At 38.8% G+C, this 25742-nt stretch overlaps 1 long non-coding RNA gene across 1 annotated transcript in view; it reads right to left on the minus strand.

Annotated features, from left to right (window-relative positions):
- Window positions 1-23544, minus strand: part of LOC146686359 (uncharacterized) — an 88369-nt gene extending 64825 nt beyond the window's left edge. Inside the window, exons 1-3 of the long non-coding RNA XR_014916964.1 lie at window positions 23255-23544; window positions 13529-13599; window positions 13273-13379 (exon numbers count right to left, since the gene is read on the minus strand). This is a non-coding gene — a long non-coding RNA (uncharacterized LOC146686359). The remainder of the gene's footprint in view (window positions 1-13272; window positions 13380-13528; window positions 13600-23254) is intronic.
- Window positions 23545-25742: the final 2198 nt, after the last annotated feature.

Here is a 25742-nt window from a genome sequence, read left to right on the forward strand (position 1 = left end):
AACCAACCCACGCTCATCTGATTATCAGTTGATAGGTTTCTGTCTTTATGTATTTCACATTCAATACCAATGATGAATTGAAACTCTGACAGTTAAATGACTCTGTTAGGTTCCTCTTAGAGCCTCCTAATTACTTAGACAGTACTTCCTGATATTTTTTTTTATATGGTTATTGTTCATAGCATTGCTGGTAATACACCTAGGGTGGTTCGTCAGTTTATATAAGTAGATAAATTGTATACTTGATGGCAGAAAGTTGTTCCTGCAGTATTGTTATACAGTTATTACATAAATAATAAAATATTATGTATCGATAAATAATATCGATATATATTTTTTTAAGTGGTTTAAAGAAAGGCACTTTCTTAGCATCTATGTGAATTAAACTGAGGTTTGGATAACTTGGATAACTACAATTCTAACTTAAATTGCATACTCTTCTATGGAAGAGCATTTAATTATATTCAAATTAAAGCCTTAAACCAAATGAAAAACTTAAAAATGTACATATTTTGCTCTTCTACATGTAAAGACTATGAGTTAATACTTGTAGCGATCTTCACACCCAAACAACAAAATAGGTCATTTCCTAACAAATACCAAAAAGATGTGAGTACTTGCACAAGATTAGCGGCCCTGCTGAGGTAGTATGCTTACCTCCAGCTAGTGGAGGGGCTCATGATTTGTTATTAAGGAGAAGAGAGCCTTTCTCAATATTTACCTTATAGACATTGTCACCCAAAGCACCAAAAGCTAGTATTCTCTAATTGATTGAACATTTATATAATTGTGTCTGAGTGATTATATGAGCATTGTTTTGTACCTGATTGCAGTCAGACTGAATATTTCAGGTCTGCAGAGAACCAGTTGTCATTATAAATACATTCAAATTATGTATTTTGATGGACGAGGCCTGGACTTTTAACTATGAGATTAAGGTTTGTGTCCAAGGATGTTTTTAAATATAGTTCGCATATTAAACAGTTTATTGAGTTGTTTCTTTCTTTTTCAGTCTGCTTGTTTAGATTTCCTGTAACTATTTGCTTAAGTTTCAGGGGAAAAAATGTGATGTTGCTTACATGATACTATTAATCACATGCTAAAACAATATCATATTTCTCTCTGTGATAAGTCGTTCCCTAGTTTGTAAACTTTAGATGGACATTTACTCACACCAACTCAAGATGACGTCCACGTAAACAGTTTTCTATGAAGTTGGATTTTGTTCTGAAGCTGGACTGGATGCTGCTTACTCCATGAGGCATCATGGGATTTTGCTTTACAGAGACTTCACAGAAAGATAACTTGACACAGTTGATATTTTGTTTTTCTCATAGTTGGATTTTGTTTTTTCACTTAAAAAAAAAGGCACCTAATTTTGCATTGTTATGTTAACATGAACACACCAAAATGCATGTCAGCTGTCTGTTCTACATGAACACCTAGATAAAGAATGATTAAAAACTCCATGCTGGCAAATCACGGAGGATGTATTGTTCAGTATTTTTATTTCCCAAACTTAAGGTTGTGTGAGACTACCCTGAAATTTTTCCTTTAAAAACTTGCCAGAACCTTGCAGTTAACACGTCCTTTACACACACACACACACACACACACACACACACACACACACACACACACACACACACACACACAGTCACATTTTCCCCTTTGATGATATTCTGAAATCAGTTCTCTTTAATCACATGCGCCATGGTGTTCAGGTGTTGAAAAGCCCTTTTCCCTCCCATCTTCCTGAGGTTGTTGTTGTTGGAAAATAATTCACACTGGAAAGCAAACCCTGAACCTTTCCGTAATCCAAAGGGAAAGCATGGCTTGTATGGCTTGTGGTTTTTTTTTAAATCAAGAAGCTTATAGATAAACAATAATAATACATTTCAACTAATGAAACCGACCACGATGTATGGAGAGCTTACCCGTAAGCCAAGCGCCTCAGCCTTGTCACCATTTGTTTGGAGCTGTTTGTTTTTAACTGCCTGCTATTGTTACTGTTTTTAATCCGAGAGGCAAAAAAAATTATTTGAATGCTCCATGGATTAAAGAAACTGTGATTTTTCCACTTCAAACACATGCAGTGTACCGTGTGATAAAACGACTGCAGCTCAGAGTTTCATTGTCCCTTTTCTTTATGCACCAAATGATGTTTATTTAAACTGTACACTCTCTTTTTTGGTTTCCAAGTGCCTGGGTGTCTCTATAAAGATAGCTTTTCTTTTGTTATTTGGAGACATTGTTTACCTTCTAAAAAGCTGGTCGGAATAATCCCAGAGCCCACCTGCTCAACCCAAAAAAAACCACCAGGAAGGTGTGTGCAAATGTGTGTGTAGCAATAACGCACAGTAAGTCTATACTTAGCCATAACTGCAGGGGAAGAAAACAATGGGAAGGCTTTATTTACATCGCACTGATTCCTTATCTCATCACAGCCAGTCGTCTATCATCTGTCTACCCGCAACTCCAATTAGCACCGTCCATTTCTTTGTGGTTTCAGGAAATCTGGTCAGATGGCTAAGGTAAGGGCCAACTTCGCTCCACAGGGAAACTCAACACCAAGGACCAAGTGAAAGATGGAAAAGAGGAACCATGTTTGTGAGAGAATGGGGGAGAGAAAAGAAAGCGAAAGGCCGACGTACAGGCGGGACCGTGCTAGTGAGAACGCGAATCAGACTTCAGATGCTTGTTTACGAGATGGTTGTGTTAGTACATTCATACATATTGCTGAAATAATTAATCAGTTACTGGACATATGCCTAACAGAGCGACATCTGTACAATGATGTAAACAGCTTGCACATGTTGAGCAGTGTGGTTTTGTTTGAAAGTAAAAGTGGAGGGATATGTTTTCTGTTTGGGCTATAAATCATCTGCACTTTCAAAATGTAAACCTGATATCATCTTAACAAGTGTTAGGAACCTAAATACAGATAATGAAAACAGACTTGTTTAAAGTAAATCAACTACAATTTTTGCTATATTGCTTTGAAAAGTCATTTATTATTTGTAGGTAGCTGCAGACCTCCTCTTGCCTTGTCCAAGAGCAGGTTGCATGAATGTGCTATAGGCTTGTATGACTGCACAAGCAGTCAAGTATGTAAATTTGCCCACGTTTTTTCAAGAAATAAAAAAATAAAAAATCCTGCAACATTCTGACAGTCAGGTCTGTGCCTCCACTCCCGCCGACACCACCACCACCCTCTAGGGCTGGGGGCATTTTAATTGGCCCACTTCCGAAGTGTAATTTTTTTAATTGCTTGGAGACACTCTGCTCTCTTTAAAAGAATCAATGCAGATGTAATAATATCTGTAATTGTCTGCCACGCTCCAGGGACACCACAAAAGCCTTGGATCAATGGAGTAAAGCAGGGAAGCTGGTAGGGGTTAATTTTTCCCTTTCTGGAGGTAATGACAGGGAGGCAACGCTTGGCTCCTGGCATAGAGGCACAACTTGTGCTGTTCCTATTGTCTCTACAGCGCCTAATTGGGCCAAATGCAGTTAGTTCCCCTTGGCAGAGGCTGTCGAGGTGGTGATTAATGAAGCCTCCAGTCACGTAACCTGATAAAAAGAAAAGAACGGGATAGGAAAGGGAAAAAATATCAACCTGCTTTCATCCTTTTTCCTTTCTTGTGCTTTTTCACTGCCTTTGTCAGTTCTCCACAACTTGGTTCTTAAAGTAAACAGGTTAAGTAGTTTAAGTTTGGTGAGGTTTATTTTTCTTCGGGGAATAAAAGGGGGCATGCCCATTGCTACACTGTGGCAGTAATTAAAGAAAGAGAAACAGGGGGCTGGCTGAGCTTCAGTTCCAAGTCTACTTGCATTATATGCAATATCACACGTTCGCTGTTAAAAACTGTCTGGCCAAGGAGACAGTATTTGGATTTTGCAGCAGTCTTTCCTGTACAGTCTCCAGAGATGTGTGTCAGGAATCCAGGATCAAGAGGTCACAGGTATTAGCCTCCCAGGATCGTCATGGCCTTTGACTAATTACCTCATTAAGCTGCACTCCAATGCTTTTCATGGTCTCTGCGGCCTGGCCTTGTTGCTTAGCGTAAAGAGAACAGAGTGGACACGGAACCCATCCAGAGTGACCTGAACGCAGCTTGCTGCCGCCTTGTAGGTGGATGGTGGGAGGGAAATCAATCCTCTGTAAATATATTAGATGCAATTACATCCTGCTGGACTTTGCCTAACACATTTATGGAAGCATTAGGCAAAGTCTTCTTTTATCAACCCCCTAGGGCCATTACGACAATGACATGTAATTTTCACATGTAGGAACCAGAAAAGTATTGGAAAGTATTGGAAAAAGAGCATGGAGGAGGAGTTTTGGGCCTGAAGTTTTGATTGCATTCAGAACAAAGCCATTTATTGGGTTGATGACAATTTGTGGGTTAGGTTTATCCTAATAACAAGGCTTGATGCAACAGTGCAGCCAAGCTTATGAAGAAACCTTGGATAAAAATTACTTTTATACCTTTAAAGCAGTGCAAGATGCAATAAATTAGCTTCACACAGTGAATAAACCCATTCCTTTTCTCGCTGATTAATTTAAGCACAGCTCCATATAAATACGTCATCATCCATATAAATGAATTATTAATATGGCATTTCAGTTTCTCTCAAAGAGAAGTCTGATATACTCATTTTTCACGTGATAATCAGCAGTAGTTGCTGAATTATTTTGGGGGATTTGATTAATGTTTGTGTTTGTGTATGTTCATTTTGTCTGGAATTACGTAGGCACCTTAATTCCTCTGTGAAAAAATACCCAATTACCATAAAACGTATGAAAGATAATTGTGGAACAATGTAATGTCAATAGCCTTCTGATTAATCCCTCTGAACGCAGCCAAATGGCTGGCACAGTAACTCGGTAAGTGATAAGCAATTTAATTTGTTCCTAATTACTAAGAGACCCGTTTTGCCACTGTCACGATGAGATTTCTAAACCTCCTTAACCAGCCAAGCCTTATACATTTATAAAAGCATCTCTCTTCTTCTTTTTTTCCCCTCTTTCCTTTTTGGAAGGTATTCAAGTCTAATTACTCACAAGAGGGCATGTGTGCTTACAGTAGTACAAGAAGTGCTTGTCAACAAAGTTTATCCCAAACAGCTAAGACTGAAAGTACAATCAGGTACTTTGGAGAAGAGCAGCTGTCCTACTGGAAAAGTGTATTTGTTTATGCACGTTAACGCCTGCATGCTGTTGTGTCCAAATTACATGAGTTTTTTTTCACAGGGTTTCCGAGACAATAGTTCATTTGTGCTTATCCATAAAATAGCTTTGAGCCTACACGCCACAGGCTTTTCAAACTGCCTTTTCCCCACCTTTCTCTTTATTTTAGCAATGAGTCGGGGAACTGAAATGCATCATCACATAGTTTTACCTCAGGGCTTCCTCGCTGTCACCCAACAGCACCCTCAAGACCACTATTCTCCTTTTTATCCCAGACCTGAATTCTTCATTTGGTCACACTGTTTGCTCCTGAATAGTCACCTCTGAGGAGATTAACCCTTTCATTAAAAATGCCTGACTAGGGTCAACCTTCTGCCTGGCTCTGCAGTCCCAGTGCCTTGCTTTGATCTATCAGCTATGGTGAAATTATTAGCAAACTCTAAGCCATGCCATGTGATTTGTTTTTGGAAAATTTGTAGAAATTATTCATAATCCTATTATGTGGCCAAGGGGTAAACCTGCATAAAAAATATAAAGGCTTTGTCATGGGGAAGGCAGTAGGGACAAATGTTGAATGAGGGTAAACTGGAGTCCAGGAAAGCAGAAGGGTTGTGATGCAGTTCTAATCTGCCAGACCAGGTCTTATACATTTAATTAAAAACAAACTGCCTCTGTAACAACAGATACCACTCACTTAAAAATAATTGTAAAGTTACAAACCTTAGTCCCAACAGCGTGCATTATCGGGAGGGTAATGTATTGCGCATAAGTAGGGGAAGAGAAGAAATCACAATTTTTACACCGCCCATCTCCCTTTCAGGGGCCAATACTTTGCAGAACAAAAGTCAATGTCTCAGCCTAAATCTTGTCTGACAACGCGTAGCAGCCAGTGCTATTTTGGGCTCTTTGTGGTGCCAATCTCCTATCTCTCCTGTGACATTTTTTCAAAGAAAGAGTAGATTTCCTAGAGACTCTGCCCTTTGCAACTTCCACAGTGTATTCTTGCCCATAGAGTAAGGACCCTCCTCCTCACTCTTATGCGGCTGCTCTCTGCAGTGACCTGAGAAAGGGAAAATTAAGACAGCGTATCAGGCTAAGAGCCCTATCTTTAGCTGGTGGAGTGAAAAGACATTATACAGATGCTTAATTCTCAGTTACACATTTGGACTGAAAGGTACTAAACCTGGGAAAATTTTGCCAATGAACTATGCTGAAAACAAGAGCCCGAAAAATGTTTAAATCTCTAAATAACATCTGATAGGAAACTGTTGCTACCGCTACTCAAATCAAACCTCGCAGGAATATTTCCTGACTTGCAATACAGTGGATTTATAATTGTGTGGAAAGTTATTCAGAAACCCCACACTTTAATCATCCTGTTCTCTGTTCAGCAGTAATTTACTGCTTATACAAAAACTTGCCTTCATGCTTTTAATGTCCCCATTTTTAGATGGACTGGCTAACTGGCAGGCCACCAACTTCACATTAATTTGCTGCAGTATCTGAGTGTACAGGTCTTATCTGGGCCTGCTTTTATTCGGGGTGAAGAGCTGAGTCGTTCTAAATAACGCAGGTCTAATTGGGTATGTTTTGCAGTCAATTTCCATAAAGAGTCTAGGAGACTGTCACCTCAGCGTGGGAGCACAAGGTGCTGGAGTTGGAGCCATGCACCTCAGCCAGCCGTTAATCAGGAAACGCACTTTCGACTGCTTAGCAAAGGGCAGAGGTCAAGGAGGAGGGGCTAACACCATATCTGCGCAGAGCGCTATAATTGTAGGAGTGTAAATTGCTGCAGAAAAATGCCCCATCTTGGAAATTCAGTGAAAATAAAAGGCAGCACTTTGACCAGAGGCCATAATGAAGAACCATGTGTCTCTTTGTGTAAGCAGAAAAGTAATACTTGGGAAACTTGGATATACCAATAACAGTATATCCAAAAACGCTGTCATGCCAAATCTAAAAGGATATACAGATCTTTTCTGGGTGGTGGCCCCAAGTCCTTTAAGTCCTGATTTTAACCTGTAGAAATATCAGCATCAGAGAGAATATCTCTGCTTTGGTCTTCTGTTTCTGCTGAACTGTAGCGTTGGCTAGGAGTGGACTCTTTCTCCTCGTGTGGAATGTTTGATCGCACAGCTGTGATATTTTTGCTGCCACTTAGCACCCGATGTCTTGAACAGAGGTGGTCTACACAGAGTTAGAGCTGCTTGCCTGTGGTCGGCACCACTGCAGTCCACAGAAAGGGGCAAGCTCGAACACATGGTCCACTCTTCATGTATGTTACATACATTTATGGAGTTGTAGAACAGATGCAAATACCTGATGTTTTGTACAATATTTATTACAAATAAGCAAGAATCCTGGCAGCAAAGAGTGGCTGAGATTAAATGCATGATGAATTCTTAACATAAAAACTTTACCTGACCCGTCAGATATAATCAGCATCTTCAGACTGCACAAAGACATGCAAATACTTCACCAAAGCACATCCAGGTCCTAAAGGTACAATTCTCAACTTCATAGCAACACTAAAAACATGAAAACCCACAAAATCTGAGAGCAACTTCCCCCAAAACAGGGTGCAGCCTATCTAAACTGCCCTTATTTATTCAGTTTAAAGCGACCATAATGGGTCCATGGAACACACTAAACCCCAGTGGTACACTTAAGTGGCTCACAAAAAGATGCAGAGGATGGTGCTGCCAAGAGTGGCTTTATAGGGACAATTTAACATAATGGTCAAATAAATACTGGTGTAAAAAAACACCTGTGAACAGTGCTGGCAGGTTGATGCCATTACTATATTTTTTGCGTGACAGTTCAGCAGTGTACAACAGTTTTCATTCCATTTTGTCAAAGTACAAGGGTGCATTTTGGTTTTATACGTTGAGCATCATAAATGCACCGCGTCTCACCAAATGCGGCGAGGAAAGGACACGACAAGCGATCCTGTTATCGAGTAAAATGACTGAACCGTTTTTGTTTTTAGTTCCCAATTAGCTCCCATTTTTACGCAATAATCACTCTTCTGGTGAATTTTCAGCAACATCGCAATCGCGGAAACACCAAAGTCCTAGATTAAATTACAACGTGTATGCACCAATGGGAAGAAGCAAAAGCAAAGATCAATCTAATATTTCAGAATAATGTAAATAAATATTTTTTTCTTAAAACATTAAGCATGATTGTGATATTTCCTTTAATTTTGCAGAAAAGAATTACACACATTGGGTTTGTATACTGGTTAACAAACAAACAATGGTCAGTGGCACAGGCTCTGATTACTCTGTTTTTGTCACGTTTTTGGCACTTGGTTTAGTCTCGGGGGGGTCGGAGTGATGACTGGGTATCTACAAGCTGTCAAAGCTGGACAGCACTGTCAACTAAAAAAATGAAATCAATATAAAACCCAAATGGCAAGAACGACTGTGACGTTAAAAAAAATGTTCCTATCGATTAGTTGATTAATTCTTTTTAAATTAAAAATATTATACTGAACCTTCTCAAATGAATATCTGCAATTTATTCTTAACTGTGGATTTTCTAATGCTGGGCTGTGATGTTACTTGGAATCTGGAGACATATGCCATTGCGTTCTCATATTTACTCATGGATTTATTATGAAGAAAATAATTGATATGCTGGTTAATAGACATGTTGGTTTCAGCCACAGAGAGCCTTCTAGTCTTCTAATAAATTTTAGAGCAGAAGAAAACTTTAAATATATCTCATTTAAGGAGCTATGCAAACAAATGGCTTGCCCACAACCAAACATCCTTTATAACAATTTATGACATATGGATGAAACATCACCTTTAAAACACCTTGTTAGAAACCATAAAAGAAAGCGCTCTTTTTCTTTCTCCCTTCTAGTCTATAATAAAACATTGCATAACCTGACTTTCAGACTTTGTGTCAGCTACACAAAGATGCCACATAACCAGGCCCTGGTATTTTCTACGCATCTCGCACTACGTCTGCTTGTCATGCTTTTCCCTCTACAAGATATATGACCCCTGCTTCACCCTTGGCACAGGGTGTGAGCTAGATGTCCCAGTCAGACCTGTCCTGTTGAATACCTTATGGCAGGTTGTTTGTGAAACTCTTGTGGTCTGTTTGTTCCCGCTCCCCACCCTGCCCTTGTTGACAGTGTCTCCATTGTGAGGCTGAGGGGCCTCTGCTTAGCTTTGTCCGTGCCTCATTGGAGAAGGTGTTGGTCCAGAGAGAGCTCGCACACCACCTCTGCTTATTCTGTGGAAGCATCATTTGCGTACCTGCCCATTATTTCACTTTACACGCCTGCTAGTCTGCATTTGGTGACTCAAGAATAATGTGTAATATTACATTTATGCTGCTGATGTTAATGTGTGAGAAAAGCTACAGTGAGAGAGAACAACGGGTGACAGTGATAAGCATCAGTCAAGCTCCATCTCTAGGATCAACTCATTATATTTTAAATCTATGTTTTATGTATTTTAAGAGAAAATTTTATCTGCTATACAATTAATTATACAATTAAATATAGGAAAAAATATATCATTTGAAAATTGTGTAAAACACATATTGTGTAGTATTGATTTGGTATTTCAGTATCTTCTAAATTACAACAAGAACTTATACATAATTAATTGAATAGGGTGCGTACAAAAACGAGACCTCAGTGGACTTCAGTGTTTTAACATGCTCTCTCACAGACACATAAAATCAATGATTTTGGGGGGCGGGGGAATCACGTTAAATAAAAATCCAATACAGTCAAATCCAGCCTCATGTCTACATCTAGTCATCTACCTAATCCCCTCCTCAGCAATCTCCTGTTCCCCTGTTCCTAACATCAGCGGGGAGCGTGGCTAATTTACGAGCATGGGCAATGCCAACATACTCTCTGAGGAGGGCCCATTTTAACACCTCCAAATGCTGTAATGCATCCCAGCTGACCTTAATTATAAAAGCATGTGCCTCCCCTGTGTTTCCCCCACCTCCCCCGTATACAGTCCACAAGGCCGGGGGTGTGAGCCAATGTTCTTACCTGCAGAGAACAACACAGCAGCAGCTACCGTAGCAGCTCAATGTTAATAGTTGCATCCTGAGAGGAAATCAATAAAGCTATAAAGGGTGATATCACAGTGTCTGGGCCCCCACGCACACATTCCTCTCATCTTCCTCCCTCCCTCTCTTCCTTCCTCAGTGGAAGCTGTTTATGAGGGGTTCTTGTGGTTGGTGGGAGCAACTGAAAGGTCAGTAGTATGAGGTTTTGATCCAGGGATGAGACACCCTCCTTGGGAGTGTGGGGTAAATGGTGGAGTGGGATCCCTGACTCATCTGGAGAAAAGTGGATCTTTTAAAGGGCTTATAGCTGCTGTGTGTTGTCAAGGTAGCGAAGCATTAGTGCTTGTAAAGGCCCATCGATGCCGCCTGGTTACGATCAGAGAAGAATCCCAGGAGGTAAAACGAGGCCTTGCTAAACTGCTGATGAACCGAGGGAGATATTAAAAGACCGACTCTCCCTCTTCTTCTGTCTGTACTGCAGATTTTTGCCCATAACATTGATATATGCACAGCACGGGGCTCTAGCATCATTGGACTGATAAACTGCTCATACAATAGATAATCTTTTATGTACCTCCCGTGCACAGCACAAATATTATGACTATTAGTACATTAATTAACTTGCTGGCCTGGGGGTCCTCTGCCCAGCCAAGGTTAAGAGCTTCTTTAATTAAAGATCAATACGGTTTTGCAGTATATTTCTACAGCTCCAAAAGAGACATGAAGCTCTTTAATGTCTACATGTCCGAATGATGTAAAACTTCACAAGATATGTATAGACAGAGAATCAGAGTGCAAAGTGCAACCATTTGTGAGCATAGAACAGTGAACAGCGTGTCAAAACAGCTGAGGTGATAGTGTAAATGATGTATTAACACCTCCTTGTGTTTTGTAACAAAAATGTATACAGTAATTTTTCGGCAGGTCTGGATTCATTCCCCCAAAAATGAACCCATTAGGATCGACACTAATTAAACTAGCAACAATATCCACGCAATCTTTACAGCCTTTGTTGATATTTGCACGCCTAACAGCACTTATTAATACACCTGTGTACTGAGCAAAGCAACGGAGGGTTGAGATCAAAGTCCACAGCACTCTCTCTGCGTGTACACCTGAGGATTTAGTCCTTGTTTGTAGAAGGAAAGATGGCGAGGCCCGAGGAGCACGCCTTTTTGTGCTAAATGCTCCAACGTCCCCCTTAGAATCCACTTCTAAGGGGGACTGTGTTTGACGGGACACCTCTGTGTGTTCAGAGTGCAGCCCACAAAGGGAGGCAACAGTCAAAACCCTGACCCTAGACCAAAACCAAGAACCAGCCTGCCTCCATCCGTAAGCTTCTTGAAAACACGGACCTTTTCATTTTTAACTTCTCACCCCTCTGACACCAAACCAGCCCATCCACGTGTACTACAGTCCTATTACATCATATTATCACATGTCGAGTATTATACCCAAGAGCTCTGGGTTCTAAGTGAAAAACTTCTTTCTCATTCATCGTCTCACACATACACTGCTGGACTATACCACCTCCACTGGCAATGTGACTGATAAGTCAGCCTCACTTATCAATGCTTAACCCACCTGGGTCTCTCTGGGCCTGTTGGCCAGTCTCTTTTTTAAACCCTGCTTCCTTGTCCTCCCTCCCACCAACGCCCACACCCCTTTGCCACACAAGACTAAGACAGGTTAAACAGTTAAACACCAGCAAATCCAGCACTGCCCTGTGGGAAATTTGCTTCTAATCCCTAACTTATAGGCACAGAATCAAAGCCAAAAAGCCTGAGCAACGAATCTGATCCTCCCTCTAACAATCTTGGGCCTCTTGGGAGGGTAGGGAGAAGCTCCACAGACTGGGCTGAGATGGATAAATACCTAAATGATGAGACAGTCAGGGGACAGGGGAGTAGTGTCTGGCTATGGCCGTTCACCTCCAATTTGGCATCCGCACAATGAAAGGCAATTGGGCAGCAGCCCCCACACAGTAGCCAGTCCTTATTATTATATGTTGAAGTGTGGCTTGGGCAATGATTAATGACAGTGTCAGGGTGAAAACAAAGCACAGCGCAAGTTATCTCCAATCCACCTGCTCCAGTGGCCCGATTGTAAGAGAATGGAAAAGAGTGTGAGAAGAGGCTTGATAATGGGGAAGAAAGGGGGAGAGAATAGAAAGAGGAGAAGGAAAGAGATGGGATGGTGGACTGGCGAGTATAGTGAAGGAGAATGGAGACTTCCTGACCACAGCAAGGTGAGAATAACTTTAAAAGACATGCCAAAAACGTATACCATACATATGAATAGTTTTTTCATAAGACAAATGACAAAGGTGCTGTACTGCTTATTACACATTCCATGTTACCTTCAAGATCAAAAATAATCCCTAACAATCTGGAAGGATTTATTCTTTGTCACTTGAAACCAACCAAATGCCAACTTGCAGGTAGTTTCCTCGTGAGGTGTGAACATGTAGCTTGTGGCTCGCCGCGGTGATTGATTTGACAGACAGAGTGGACTTTCATGCGTCTGTGTTTGTTACATCCAAGCCCACTGTCCCCCGCTGTATTGGTGTTGACATTTATGAGACATGTCGGCGGGGGCCTGCTAGACCTCACTAATGAGAGAGCTGGGGCTGACAGTTATTAGCGCAGCCTGACACTGCCATCCAGAGGACACACTTGGTAAAGCAGCTAGGGGACGGCATGGTCAATTACCATGTTTACAGTTGTTCCACTTCTGTGATTCTTTGACAGTGTACACTACCAAATTGCACTGTCTTTCAGATAATCTGAGGAATTGCATTGAAACTACGAATAGCTGCTGATTTCTTCTTTACAACTGACCAGTGAAATAGTATGAAGAATCTCAGAACTATGTGCTTTTATAAGTGTGAGCTGCCTAAATTGTGACCAGTGAGTTTATGCCCCTGTGAACTTGACTGCCACCCGGGCTATAAAGTTGCCCTGGATAATGTAACTGTCATGAGATTTCTCCAGTAGCCTATTTGAGACTGTTAAGAACCATTTACTTACAGTAACATAAGGCGGTGTCATCATTCAAGTAATTTTCCTTTGCCCGTCCCTCCTCGGCTCCAATCCACTTCCCAAGCACATGGCGAAACAAACACATGCAAACATGGCTGCACAGAGAGCAGACGAGAGGAGAGAGAAACATGTGCAACTCTACGTTATAGTTTGATTTGAAAAAACAGATGCAACCACCTTTACAGTCAATCAGTTAAACCACACAATCATAATGTAAACGACATTAGGATATAGAAATGCCCACCTGAAGAGCTAAACACAGCGTTCCTCGACTGCCAGGTTTTCATGAGGTTTAGCCAAACCCTTCCTCGCTCACTTGTGAAAGCAGAGAGAAAAATCACAATTAGTAGCCTGATTGCATACTGACAGCCCACGCTTAACTAAAGTTAATTATTAAGTGGTAGAGAAAGATTTTTTTTTAAATATGTTAAGCCACATCATATGACAATGCATCGATGGAAAAAACACCAAAATTGATCCAAGAATTTACTATGAAATTTAAAAGTATGTATTTCAAATTGTTTGTAACAGTTCTCCAAAGCCAGAGTTTAGTTCATAACCTTTTTTAAGGGGTGTTGAATAGCAATAAATGCATGAATGGATTATAAACAACAACTGAAAGATCTTTAAGCACTACAGCTTTCACTAGACTGTGTTTTGACTAGACATTTACAGTAACAGGAACGAGTACTGTGACACAATAGGTATTTGAATCACTGTTTTCATCTTTAATCATTAGTACCGACCAATAATTGCCAACTTAACTAAGAATTTGCTTTGTAAAAAATAAGCATTTTAGTCCATACTTTCTGGGCCCGGGGCTCCAAAGCTGCATAAAAAACAAAACAAGAAATGAACTCTCATTTTGACCCATGTGTGGACCTAGAGGCTCTCTCCATTAAAACCAGGAAATGAAAGCGCACCCCCCTGGCTCCACTAATGTATGTCTGCACTTTCCAAAGAACCCCTTGCTATATTACATACTCTTGCCATCCTCAGTGTGATATCTTCCCTAGAGTGGTACAAAAAATGTTTAACGTAGCATATGTCAGATAAAATGGCTTTATTTATATGCAGGCTACTTCATCATAAGTACAATCTCAGATTTGTTACTCAGCAGCATGAAAACTGTGGCATGAAACTCTTTATGCAGTGGGCAGCTTGACCATCTTCTGAGGAAGAATCACACACTCCACAATCTGAATTGCCACTAAAAAATTTGCTGAGCTCGTGATTGTATTATTGTCTGTGCATATGGCTACTAGGACCCAAAGCTTGCCTGGATTTAACTTCCTAATCTGTGTTTACTACTTTTTTTGTCCTGAAAGTTCAAAATCTGTGTTTCACATCTCAGCTAGTTTGATGCTTATGTTTCCAGACTATAGGAGCAGCTTTATAATCAGTACTGACTGCTACAGAGCTCTATCACACAGCACCAGACAGAGTTTAAGTTCTTGACTCAGGAGTTAGCAGTAGTAGTTTCTCAATTTAAAACACCCAGAAGAGGAACTCGCCTCCTCTCAGCGTTAAAGGAGAAACATAATAACTGACAACTTTACCAAACGTTAGCAGATTACTCCTTTCTAATGTGTGGTCCTAATTAACCCCACATACTGCAACAATGATACCTAGTGATACCTTTAGCAAGAACGACAACAAAAAATGTATTAAACATTTGTTATCAAAGTAGAAATGATAGAAACAACTTTAAAATTACCTCAAATATGGGACAGAAAACTTTAGTTGTCTCTGACTTTTGAATCAATAAAGGGATTACGGATGAAAGAAAAAGCACCGGAGACAGATCCCCTTTCATTAATTCATACTGCTGTGTTAGAGTTGTTACAGGTGACAATCTCAAGTAAAAGAAAACTGGACCCCTTTACCTCTACAGTGCTGGAATCTCACTTTGCTACGCTTAGAGGTAAAGGTCACTGCAAATCACCAAAGTTGGTTCTCCAATCGGTTTTTGTTGATTTGTTTCGTCACCCTTTCCCACGTCACTTTCTGTGACAACATGGACTTTCAGCATCAACATAAGTGAATAATACACAAACAGGGGAGATCTACTTCCCTTTATATCACACCTACAGGTTATGCGCTGACTACTTTAACCACACCTCCCATCTACACAGTGTTTCATTCGGCTTGTGTGAAATTACTTCAGACACTCTGCTCATTTCATTTTAGGGAATTAAGTCCTTTTTCATAATGTTTTGCCTTGATGAATAAATGTAAGCTAACTGAAAACTTGCTCAAGCTTCAGAGTGTTACACACCCAGCCTTAAACAAGTAGGGTGTCTGAACTAAACAGCAAATGCACAAAAACCACAATTTATAAATACGTTGTTACAAGTAAAAGTACTGAGAGTTCCAGCTTGGCAGGTCTAATCACAAATGGTATATCCTTGTTTTAGAGAATAAAAAGAAGTTGAATAAGCATGTGAAAATTGCTCTCTTTTTCTCTGATCCAGGTTGTTCAGCACTATAATTGACTCACAGCTCAAGACAGCAGCATGTTTTTTGCTGCTAACTCTAAGACTGAATCACATCCCTATTTAGTCATTAACCTACATCACAGAGCTGGGTACTGCTCCCAAAACTCAGTTAAGCCAGGCCAGCGCTTCATTTTCATGCCTATTTGGAGCCGATGAATGCAAGTGTGATTTTTGCTAATTCTTTCATAATGTAGGTTCTCAGCAATCTAAAAAGAAATGAATCAAATAAAGCTATATAAATTTACTTCCTGTTTTATTTATTTAACAGCTGTCTCCTGTGTCTTCCCTAGATTCAGTTCACCTGTGTCTCATTCCCCAGCTGTTTCCACTTCCCCTAGCAACCCTTTGTGTCTTTGTGTGTATGTCCGTATATCTGTTGTCCTCGCTGTATAAGCTTTTTGATGCCACTGAAATCGGATTAATTGGGATCTAAAATTTTAAACTTAAACTTTTGACCAATGTATGGCGAAAAAAAAAAAAGTTTTTCGGTGGTGGAAGAAAAGTTTCTACACTTCTCTTGTGTTTTTATGACCCATTGCTGAGTTATTTGGATTCTATCACTTTGGATTTTTCCATTGACATGGAGATTCGGTGAAGCTGGTCTTGGTCATATAATGGGCCAAAATCTTATTATATAGACATTATGTCTTTATTTTGTGTCGTTTAACTTGTGTCTACAATGAGGCTGCACTGGTTCTGATTAATTCTAATAGTGCTTGTTTCAGTGCATTGTACTAATTTCTATTATTAATAAGTCTCCATTTTACTTAATCTAAGTCAAGTAGGAAGGTTTGGGCAGTGCTGTTACTTAATTTCTAATTAATAAGCATTCTGTCCTACAAAAAGCAGATCGATCCAGAAATTAAGAATTTCCACAATATCAAATTGGGAGATTGCTCGTGCCTAGGACCTAAAACAAGAAAAACTAGGCTGAGACAGAACTATCTAATTTTAAAAGCCTCACATTCACTACAATATTACCTCTAATAAGTACTATTTTAAATAAAAATGTGGTAACAAAAATTTACCACAAAATGTTGTAAAATTAGACTCATTCAATTCATGTTTTCTTTTTTTCTTTTCTTTTTTGTTATCATACAATCTTGCGATGCTAATTCTGAACATGTGTGTAACTACTGCATACATCACTTTTCTCACCTTTTAAGCAACAGGATTTGTTCAGAGGCCTTGACCAGTTGTAAAGCACAACAACAACAACAAGGCTGAAGTAGGCAGCCCTCATACAAAAGCTAGACATTTCTAAACATCAAGAAAACTCACATTTCTTTGTAAACAACCTGTCAATCATTTCCATTAAAAATGTTTTGTCATTTTTTTTGAACACTTGTTTTGAGACTCCACCAACTGTATGCTTTATTTGACAGTTCCAATCATGTAACATTGCATCTTTCAGCTGTAGATGTGGCAAGGGTGTCTTCCCTGTGTAGTTTTCCCATAGCAATGTAATCTGCGGAGGAAACAGTAGTGCTTTTAATGAGAAGCCACGGTCTGCTCTTCTCCGTAACAGCGCTTGTCTGTCTGTAGCACCGTGCAGCAAAGCACAGCACAGCATGCTCCATTGAAATGTGGTCTGTCTATGTGGGATTGCAAGGGCCCCTTTGAAGTACTGAGTTGCGGCTGTTTCCTTTGTGTGTAACAACACTAAAAATCAAACCTAAAACCAAAACACCCATAAGAATACCTAAAAGGGGTACAATATAAAGAGCCGTATGTATATGATGCTTTACACATCTCTCCTTTGTTTCATCCCCTCCCTTCTGCCATGATTATGCATGTCTTCTGTGAAGAGCTGCAGTGCGTCTGGAGAGCCCCCTGAATGGAAACTGTGAGGTACAGAGAGGCACATTAAAATCCTCTAACGTTCTCAAACGAACAACCTAGGGACAAAACATGAATTCCATGTGGTTTCTCTCCTTGTAGTGCTGTAGCTCAGACAACCTCACATTTAGTACTGGCTGCCATCTCAGACAGTGGGTCCAGTGGGATGTGTAGCTATGTGTTTATCAGAGAATGAACTTCCACTTTTAATGTGGCATAACCGCCGCCCCCATTATCTCCTCCCCCATTTTCCTTATTCCTTCCTCCCCCTCCTCCCTCCCACTCCGGTTAGACTGTAGTTGAAGGTGAAGCACCAGAGTTCAGAGAGCAAGAGGAGCAACCGCCGCCTGAATCACACAAAGCTCTGCTCTTTGGGGGCTCAGGGGTTTTGCCCTAGTGTAGACGCTGTGGCACACTTACAGGAGTGACAATGTAGGATGCTTGGAATATAGTTTAGATTACTGTGGCCTATATAACATATGTGCTTGACAACTAAAACGGAATAAAAATAAACCTTTTATAATGGGATATGAATATGTGGACATGAATAGAGACCATGGATGCTCTTTTACATGTAATTCAAATATAAACACACAATTATGACCTTATGAAGGGAAGAAATAGTTGAGAATAAAGGGCACAAAAAGAGCAGCTAGCATATGCATAAAAGGCATGCTTGTGACTTTGTGCTGTCACCAATTTGTGTTGCACACACGTGTCCACATACTCAGATTAAATTAATACACTTTGTCAGTTAGTGATTCGTATCTTATTTATATAATATGTTTATCATAGTGAAACTAATTCAAAGGTTGCCAAAGAGACAAATAGTAAAAGCAAAAGGATATAAAAGATTTTACAACCATAATTCTAATAAAATATATTAACAAAAAAAATAATTGTGGAAAAATAGCACAATTAAAACAAGTAATCTTCCCGTACACATGCATGTATTTTTGAAGGATTTCCCACCTTCCACTCTGAACAATAACATTACGTATAATTAGTTTTAAACATCGTCATGGACAGTATTTAACTGAACTGATTCATATTTTCTGCCTAATACAGGAATAAATAAAGGAGGTCGATAACAAATTGCATTATCAACATTTACTTCAGTGTAGGTGGGCCTGATAATCGCTGAAGCTCTGAGTGAAACTGCTGTGGAGGATATTTAGGAGACAGCATTCTCAGTATATATCCGTGTGGTACAGCAGCTCCTCTTGCTTATAGCTTGACTTTTAAAAATGCTGGATTTGATGCACAGTACCCCACATGCCAGGTCACACATCAGTTGCCTGTAGTGTTTTACATTTACTGTCTCTCGGTTTATGAGTTCCCGGATTCAGTGTAAATGTATCTGCTATATAGTGCACTCTATGCCGTGATACACTGTTCTGCGTTACTTATACAATCTCTCAGTGATGTTGCAAAATGATGTAAGCATTTAAAATCTGAATTTACTGCTCAATATTGAGTACTTTTATGACCATCCTTTATACTGTATAGGCAGCAATGAATGGATGAAAAAGAACAAGATGTGATTTTGAAGTTATTACTTGTATACCGTCACTTTTTAAAGAACTATTGCATAACTCATATCAACTTCATATTGCCAAACCTTTTATTTGAATCAAGGCATAATAATATGTGAATGCACGGTACAAAAATATGTTACGTTTCTACAACTATGACTGTGAGAAAAAACAACAACAACAAGGGTGCAGTTCAATTCGATTTAAATGGTGCTCTCTAGTGGACACTTTGTATCACTGCTGCATTTATTTTATCAGTTTAACAGACTTGTGTACAATTAGACAAGTCTATTAAATGTGTAAGCTTTTTGTGAACTGACTTTTTACAGCCATTTGTGGATATTTTGGTCATTATAAATTGATCAAGCCAGATTTGTGCCATCTAACAGTAAAATTCAGTTGTTGATGCCTATTGTTTCTGTGGTTTATTCCAGAAAGGTGTTTTTGGAAAATCGACTCACTCACTATACATTTTGCAGTCCTGCTTCAGTTCTAAACTGGAAATATCAATTTTACTATAGAGTGCAAACAAAATATGGTTCCAATCTGTTGTTGGAAGAAAGAAAAACAAAGATATGTACCTAATCTTATTACATGCTGAGAATACATGGTGTTCATTATCAATGTCAGCCGTCTCTGTTCTGCAGTTGATTTCATTAAAATGCCTGCTGGAACAAAATTTAAGACTTTTCAGAATTGTGTAATCTAAACATATATTAATAAACAATAAATGTGTTATCACTATGAGTAGCTATAACAGCTACAAGAACAAAAATGCTGCTTTTGTTAAAAAATTTTTTTTATAATAGTTAAGTGCTTTGCATGTATAAATATCCTTAATTAACAATGAATATATGTTATATGTTAGTATCTGCTACCATGCAAATCTACAGTCTCATCAAGCTTGCGTAAGCTGATATAGTGCATTCAAAGTAAGTTATATAATAAAACACAGGTTTGTGATAGAAAGTAAGTTTTGGGGAGAGATCAGTGAATAAAAACATTTGTGCATGAGAAACACTGTAGTGTTATGTGCCCTATGTGAGACCTCTGTAGAACAGAGTGCTGAGACTTGCCTTGCTTGTTTGTGGCTTCCACTTTTCGATTTATATGGGGGCATTTAAAGACTTGGCACAATTTGGAGCACAATAGTCCTTTTGGGGTGGGCAAATATTATATAATAATATTATAAAAAAATGTATAATATTTGTCATGGCTTTGTGTTGTGCTTTCATTATAATTATTATTATTATTTATAAATCACATGCATGTTCTAGGTCTTTGATCTGAATAATGCTACACTATATTCATATTCTTACCATTTTCTTTTAATTTCTAATATTAAAAGTAATTCTAAATCAGTTTGGAGTTTTCAGTTTTTGTTATACTGTTTGTTTGTTTATTTATTTATTGTTTCTATGTTTTTTGATTTCTTTATTATAAGATTTTTTTTAATTGTCTCCAATAATCAAAATCCACAGGGCCAACTGTTAGATGAGCACACTGGCAAACCTCCCAGTGCAGACTGAGTACTGTAAAAGCTCCAGCTTATCAACACAAAGACTCTAAATGTAGTCTCACCAGTCACTTCAACAGTCACACCTGGCTAGAACCAGGTTGGCCTACCTTTGACATGGTAAGAAACAGTATTCACATATGCTGTGGGGTTTTAACAATGCCCAGTTGGTATGAAGGGGTCCATAACGTGCAAAGAAAATATCACCCACACCATTAGATGACTAGCAGCCTGAACAAGGCAAGAATCATCGATGCTTTCATGTGTTTTACACCAAATTCTGACCCTACCATTTGAATGACGCAGCAGAAATCAACAGTGATTAGATCAGACGATGTTTTTCCAATCTTCTATTGTGAGCCCATGCAAACTGTAGCTTCACATTTCTGTTCTTAGCTGAAAAGAGTGGCACCTGTTGTTGGCTTCTGCTGCTGTAGCCCGTCTGGTTCAAGGTTTGACATGTTGTGGATTCAGAGGAGCTCTTTTGCATACTTCAGCTGAAAGTATAAGTTATTTGGGTTACTGGTGCCATTTTCTCTTTTTCAGACCCTTTTCTGTAAACCCTAGGGAGTGTTATGCGTGAAAATACAAGTAGATCAGCAGCTTGGGAAATACTGAGATCAACCATAACCTAGATTAGCCATACCACATTTCATTCAATAGCCATACACATTTCTTCCCCATTCTGATGCTGAAGTTTGAACTTGAGCAGGTTGTCTTGATCATTTCAAAATGCCTAAATGCACTGAGCTGTTGCCATATGGTTGGCAAATTAGATATTTGCATTAGCAAGCAGTTGAACAGGTGTAGTTAACTATGTCTATGTTAGTTTATTTATCTCTAAAAAGACGTCTGGCACCAACAGCCATGCCACATTCAAATTCATTTAAATCACCTTCCCTGTTCTGATGCTTAGTTTGAACTTTGTCTTGACTATGTCTGAATGCCTAAATGTCTTGAGCTGTTGCCATTTGTATAGTTAATTAGATATTTGCTTACATAGCTAATCAAGTTGCCATTGATTATGTGTGTTTAATGTTTAAAACTTAATATGACAACCTTAATTATAGACACAGGAAAAGGCTGGCATATTAAAGTTTTAAACAAATGCAGAAAATATTGAAAAAATAACTTACCAAACAAATTTTAAAAGCTTTAAAAAAGAACAAAAAAAATAGCTCAGTGCTAAATCGCCTATCTAGTAGTTTATGTCAGCAAGTCTCGATGCCCCAGGGGTAAACAAAACAGTTAAATGAATCCAAATCTCTCTTTTGATAAACAAATACTTGTCTATTTGAAAGCTGTATTAACTGTGAAGCCAAACTACTGCCACCCAACCGTATTTGCATATTTTCTTGGCAACCACATTTTCCACCAGAAACCAATAGAAATCAGAACAGTTTCTACTAAATATTCTCAAAGATGTTACATTTAATTCATCAAAACCTTAGAAAGTAAAAAGAAACATATAAAAAGATGCCATGAAACACTGTTACCCAGTATAACTATTTTTACGTCACTAATATTTTAACGGACTTGATCATCTGAACTACATGAACCTTTAAAGATATTAGCATCAAAGTCCAATTAGTATAATGATAGTTGAAAACAACAACATAGCACATTTGGAAAATTTTAGAGTCAGAGCATTTTTAATAATACTATACAGGCATATTTTCCATGTTTACCTTGCTAATTTCAAATGTGCAGGCACTAAGATAGAGGGAGATGGCTCACAACTGGACATTAATAAAATGAAAATAATTAATTCAAGCTACAAATATTTCTTGGTGCTGACTAGCCAGCAACACTTAATGGCCAAGTCAACAGTGTTGCCAACTCCTCAGTAAGGAAAATCGCTATTGGTTGTCCTAAAAGTCGCTAAATGACGTCATCGCCTAATTTGCATAATTGGTCATGCTAATCTAATTGTAACCTATGTTGTTGGAGAGAGAAATAACATCGTGGAAGAGACATAAAGGGAGTAAAAAACGTCCTAAATGCATTTAGAGTTTATTTAGAACTACAAATTAAATTTCTTTTAGCAATTATTGTTTTTTTAATGTCACAATTCCAACCCTGCTCCTTTACCCGGGCTTGGACCGGCAAAAGTGACCCGAAATAGGCACTCTGGTAGAGTTACTTTGTGTGTGTGTTTATAAGTAGTTTTAAACCTTGTGATCCACAAAACAGCATAAGAGTAAAAGAAGAACTGACTGCGTTACAGCACCCGCTGCTTGTTGAGAGTAAAAGCGATACGCGCTTTCACGTCTTTTTTTAGGGGTCTGAAAACTCGCTAAATATAGCGACAAAGTCGCTAAGTTGGCAACACTGCAAGTCAACTTATCAGATACATCCGCAGTGAAAGCTATCATACAGTGAAAAATAAAATCTCACCAAACATGAAAACTTCACAGGATGACTTTGGAGCTTTTATTTTTACCGAATCATGCTCAATTTTTCACATTCAAATGAACAGCTCTGACCAATCAGACCGCTGCATTTGGCAACAGTGGACTTGTAGCGCAAAACACACTGAATACACAAGGATAGGAAATAGTAAATAGAAAAAAATGTTTTACCTTAGACACGTAGCTAGAAGCTACTCCGGATCAGTGGGTTCTCTAAAAGTATTTCTCTGCTTCCTCAGATGTGGTGCCATCTCTGCCAACAACAGGGCAAACTGTCCCACTGACATCTTGAAATATGCAGGAAAGCAGTTGTGACCCACGTTAACTCCTGGATCCATGAAATTCTCCCTGCTGCTTCCTTCTCTTAAAAATTCATAGCTGAATCTTTTTTAAGTCACCGTGATTCTTATTGCTAAACTGACATGGATCCATAACCCACTGACAACATATTTCAAAAACAGTAAAACCAAAAATATTCTTGATAATAGCTAGCTAGCTAGCTAAGATGAGCAGCTGACCAGATAGCTAGCTGAGCAGCTGAAATCCTACATCAATCCATAAAGGGAAAAGGCCAGTTTCCAAATATTTTATAATATTTATTTTTGCATTGGTTACCAGATTTCGCTAACACGTGAAATATCCCTGACTCAAAAAATAGACACAAATCCCTGGGAGGGTTGTGTCAGGAATGGCATCTAGCATAAAACCCGAATACATGGATTAATCTGCCGATGTGCACCCTGTGGGGGATCTGAAAGAAGCCATCATGAAATGCAAAATGGTCTAATTATTTTGTGAGAGACTAAATTTCACATTTGCGACAATGGGCATGCTCTTTTTGTGCTATTTGTAACTTAGTGTAGGGTATAATTTATTTGCTAATCTTTGATTTTTGAATGCTTTGAATCCATTGTTTTTATAGTTTAAGAGCATGAACCGCATCCTCGACTATTAAAATATCCTTGAAAGTTCTACTTTGAGCTGGAAGTCCTGAGAAAAAATAAACAGCCCACTGTTCAAGGTAGCATAAAACCAAATCACAGCTGGAGTTTCCTCTGTGTGTATACACACTGGAGCATTGGTCCTACGATGGAAAATACTCATCCACATTTGTGATGAGAAAATAAATGATGGCGCAAAGTGCTGCTTTCCACTTGACCAAGCTTTCTGAAACACCTACAGATTGTATGATTTACTTCTATGAGACAAGGACCACAGAGTTAAAAGTTAAAAGAGTTAAGTGTCCACAGCATCTGAAATCTCAGGATAAATACTGATATTGACCTAATTAACTTTAGCAGTGCCTCCATATTCTTCTCATCCTAGATGTCCCCCAAATCAACTCTTAAGTTCTATTATTTTAAAGTGGAAGCCTTTAGAAGTGAGCAATATAGTTTCAAAATTATATCACAATATTTCATAGAAATATGCAGTAATGTTATTTATGAAGATAGAAAAAGATACTGAACATTTTATCAGTGATTCCAGCTCGCAGGAAACAGCATCTATTAGTGCAAATAAAGTGAAGGGCATGTTTAGTTTGAATTACAGTCACTGATGACAATATACTTAATTTGTAGTGTGGATCTTTTGCCGTGCAAGCAGCAGTATTCTAAGGTAATAGTAGTGGCACAGCATTATATACAGTGATACTGCAGAAGTCAAATTCAAGCAGAAAGTTAGTCTTCTTCCTGGAAATATTAAGAAAAAGTATAACATAACAAGCAATTAAATCATCATTGGAGGGAGCTCTCACTCTCAGATATGTTTGGCCTTGTCATTGTTATCCACTTTAGGGAATATAAATGCACGGTGTCGCAATATATACTTGGTGCTGTGAGATAAGTTTTATAATCACATAAAAATGTATACCCACATTGGGAATCACAACAACTCATCCTCAAAGTAGCCCACTACATGACATTACAGAGCAGGGTTGCTGTGTAATATGCCAACACACACATATTGCACAAAAATCCCTAAAAGTCACCAACACTCTGCTGACTCAGTTCTGCTAAATGCAGAGTTCCAAACTTCATCTTGCATTAACATCAGAACAAAATAGTACGCCAGGAGCTTCATGGCTTGACTCCATGAATCCGTTTGTCCATAACATACATAAATTTTAATCCCACACCAGCAAAAAAAAAAAGAATTCTTTAATCCATAATTTTGAGTTTCCAGTTTATTTAGAATTTTAAAAATCCCTTCAACTGACAGATTTTAATAAAAATGGTAACTAGCCTATTCCCCTACCATCTCACTACTTCCAGCGTGAGAGCAATGTATTGAATAGTATTGAAAATGTTTTTCTAAAAGAGAAAAGATAATGAAGCAAGCAAAAGCATCAGAACAAGAAATGAATTATTAGTCAGCAAAGATAAAGAAGCACAGCGTTCTTTGTTTTTCCATTTTTTCTTTACTAAAATCTAAAAACAATATTTCTATTTTTGGCACTTACAGTCAGCCAGGTAGAGAATATAATACTACTTAAAGCATTGTGCAGTGCCAACCTCTGTAACCTCTAGCTCAAGCAAACACCAAAGGGAAACCAAAGAACTAAACAGAATGATGTTGATTTGTGATGACTCAAACATCAAGGCAGTCTCACAGTCAACAGTCGTGTCTGCATCTCCTCTATAAATAGCTCACCTGGTTG

This window comes from Copadichromis virginalis, linkage group LG19 (genome assembly GCF_057382275.1).
Source record: "Copadichromis virginalis isolate Kocher_CV1m ecotype Utaka linkage group LG19, C_Virginalis_male_GT1.1, whole genome shotgun sequence".
NCBI lineage: Eukaryota > Metazoa > Chordata > Actinopteri > Cichliformes > Cichlidae > Copadichromis > Copadichromis virginalis.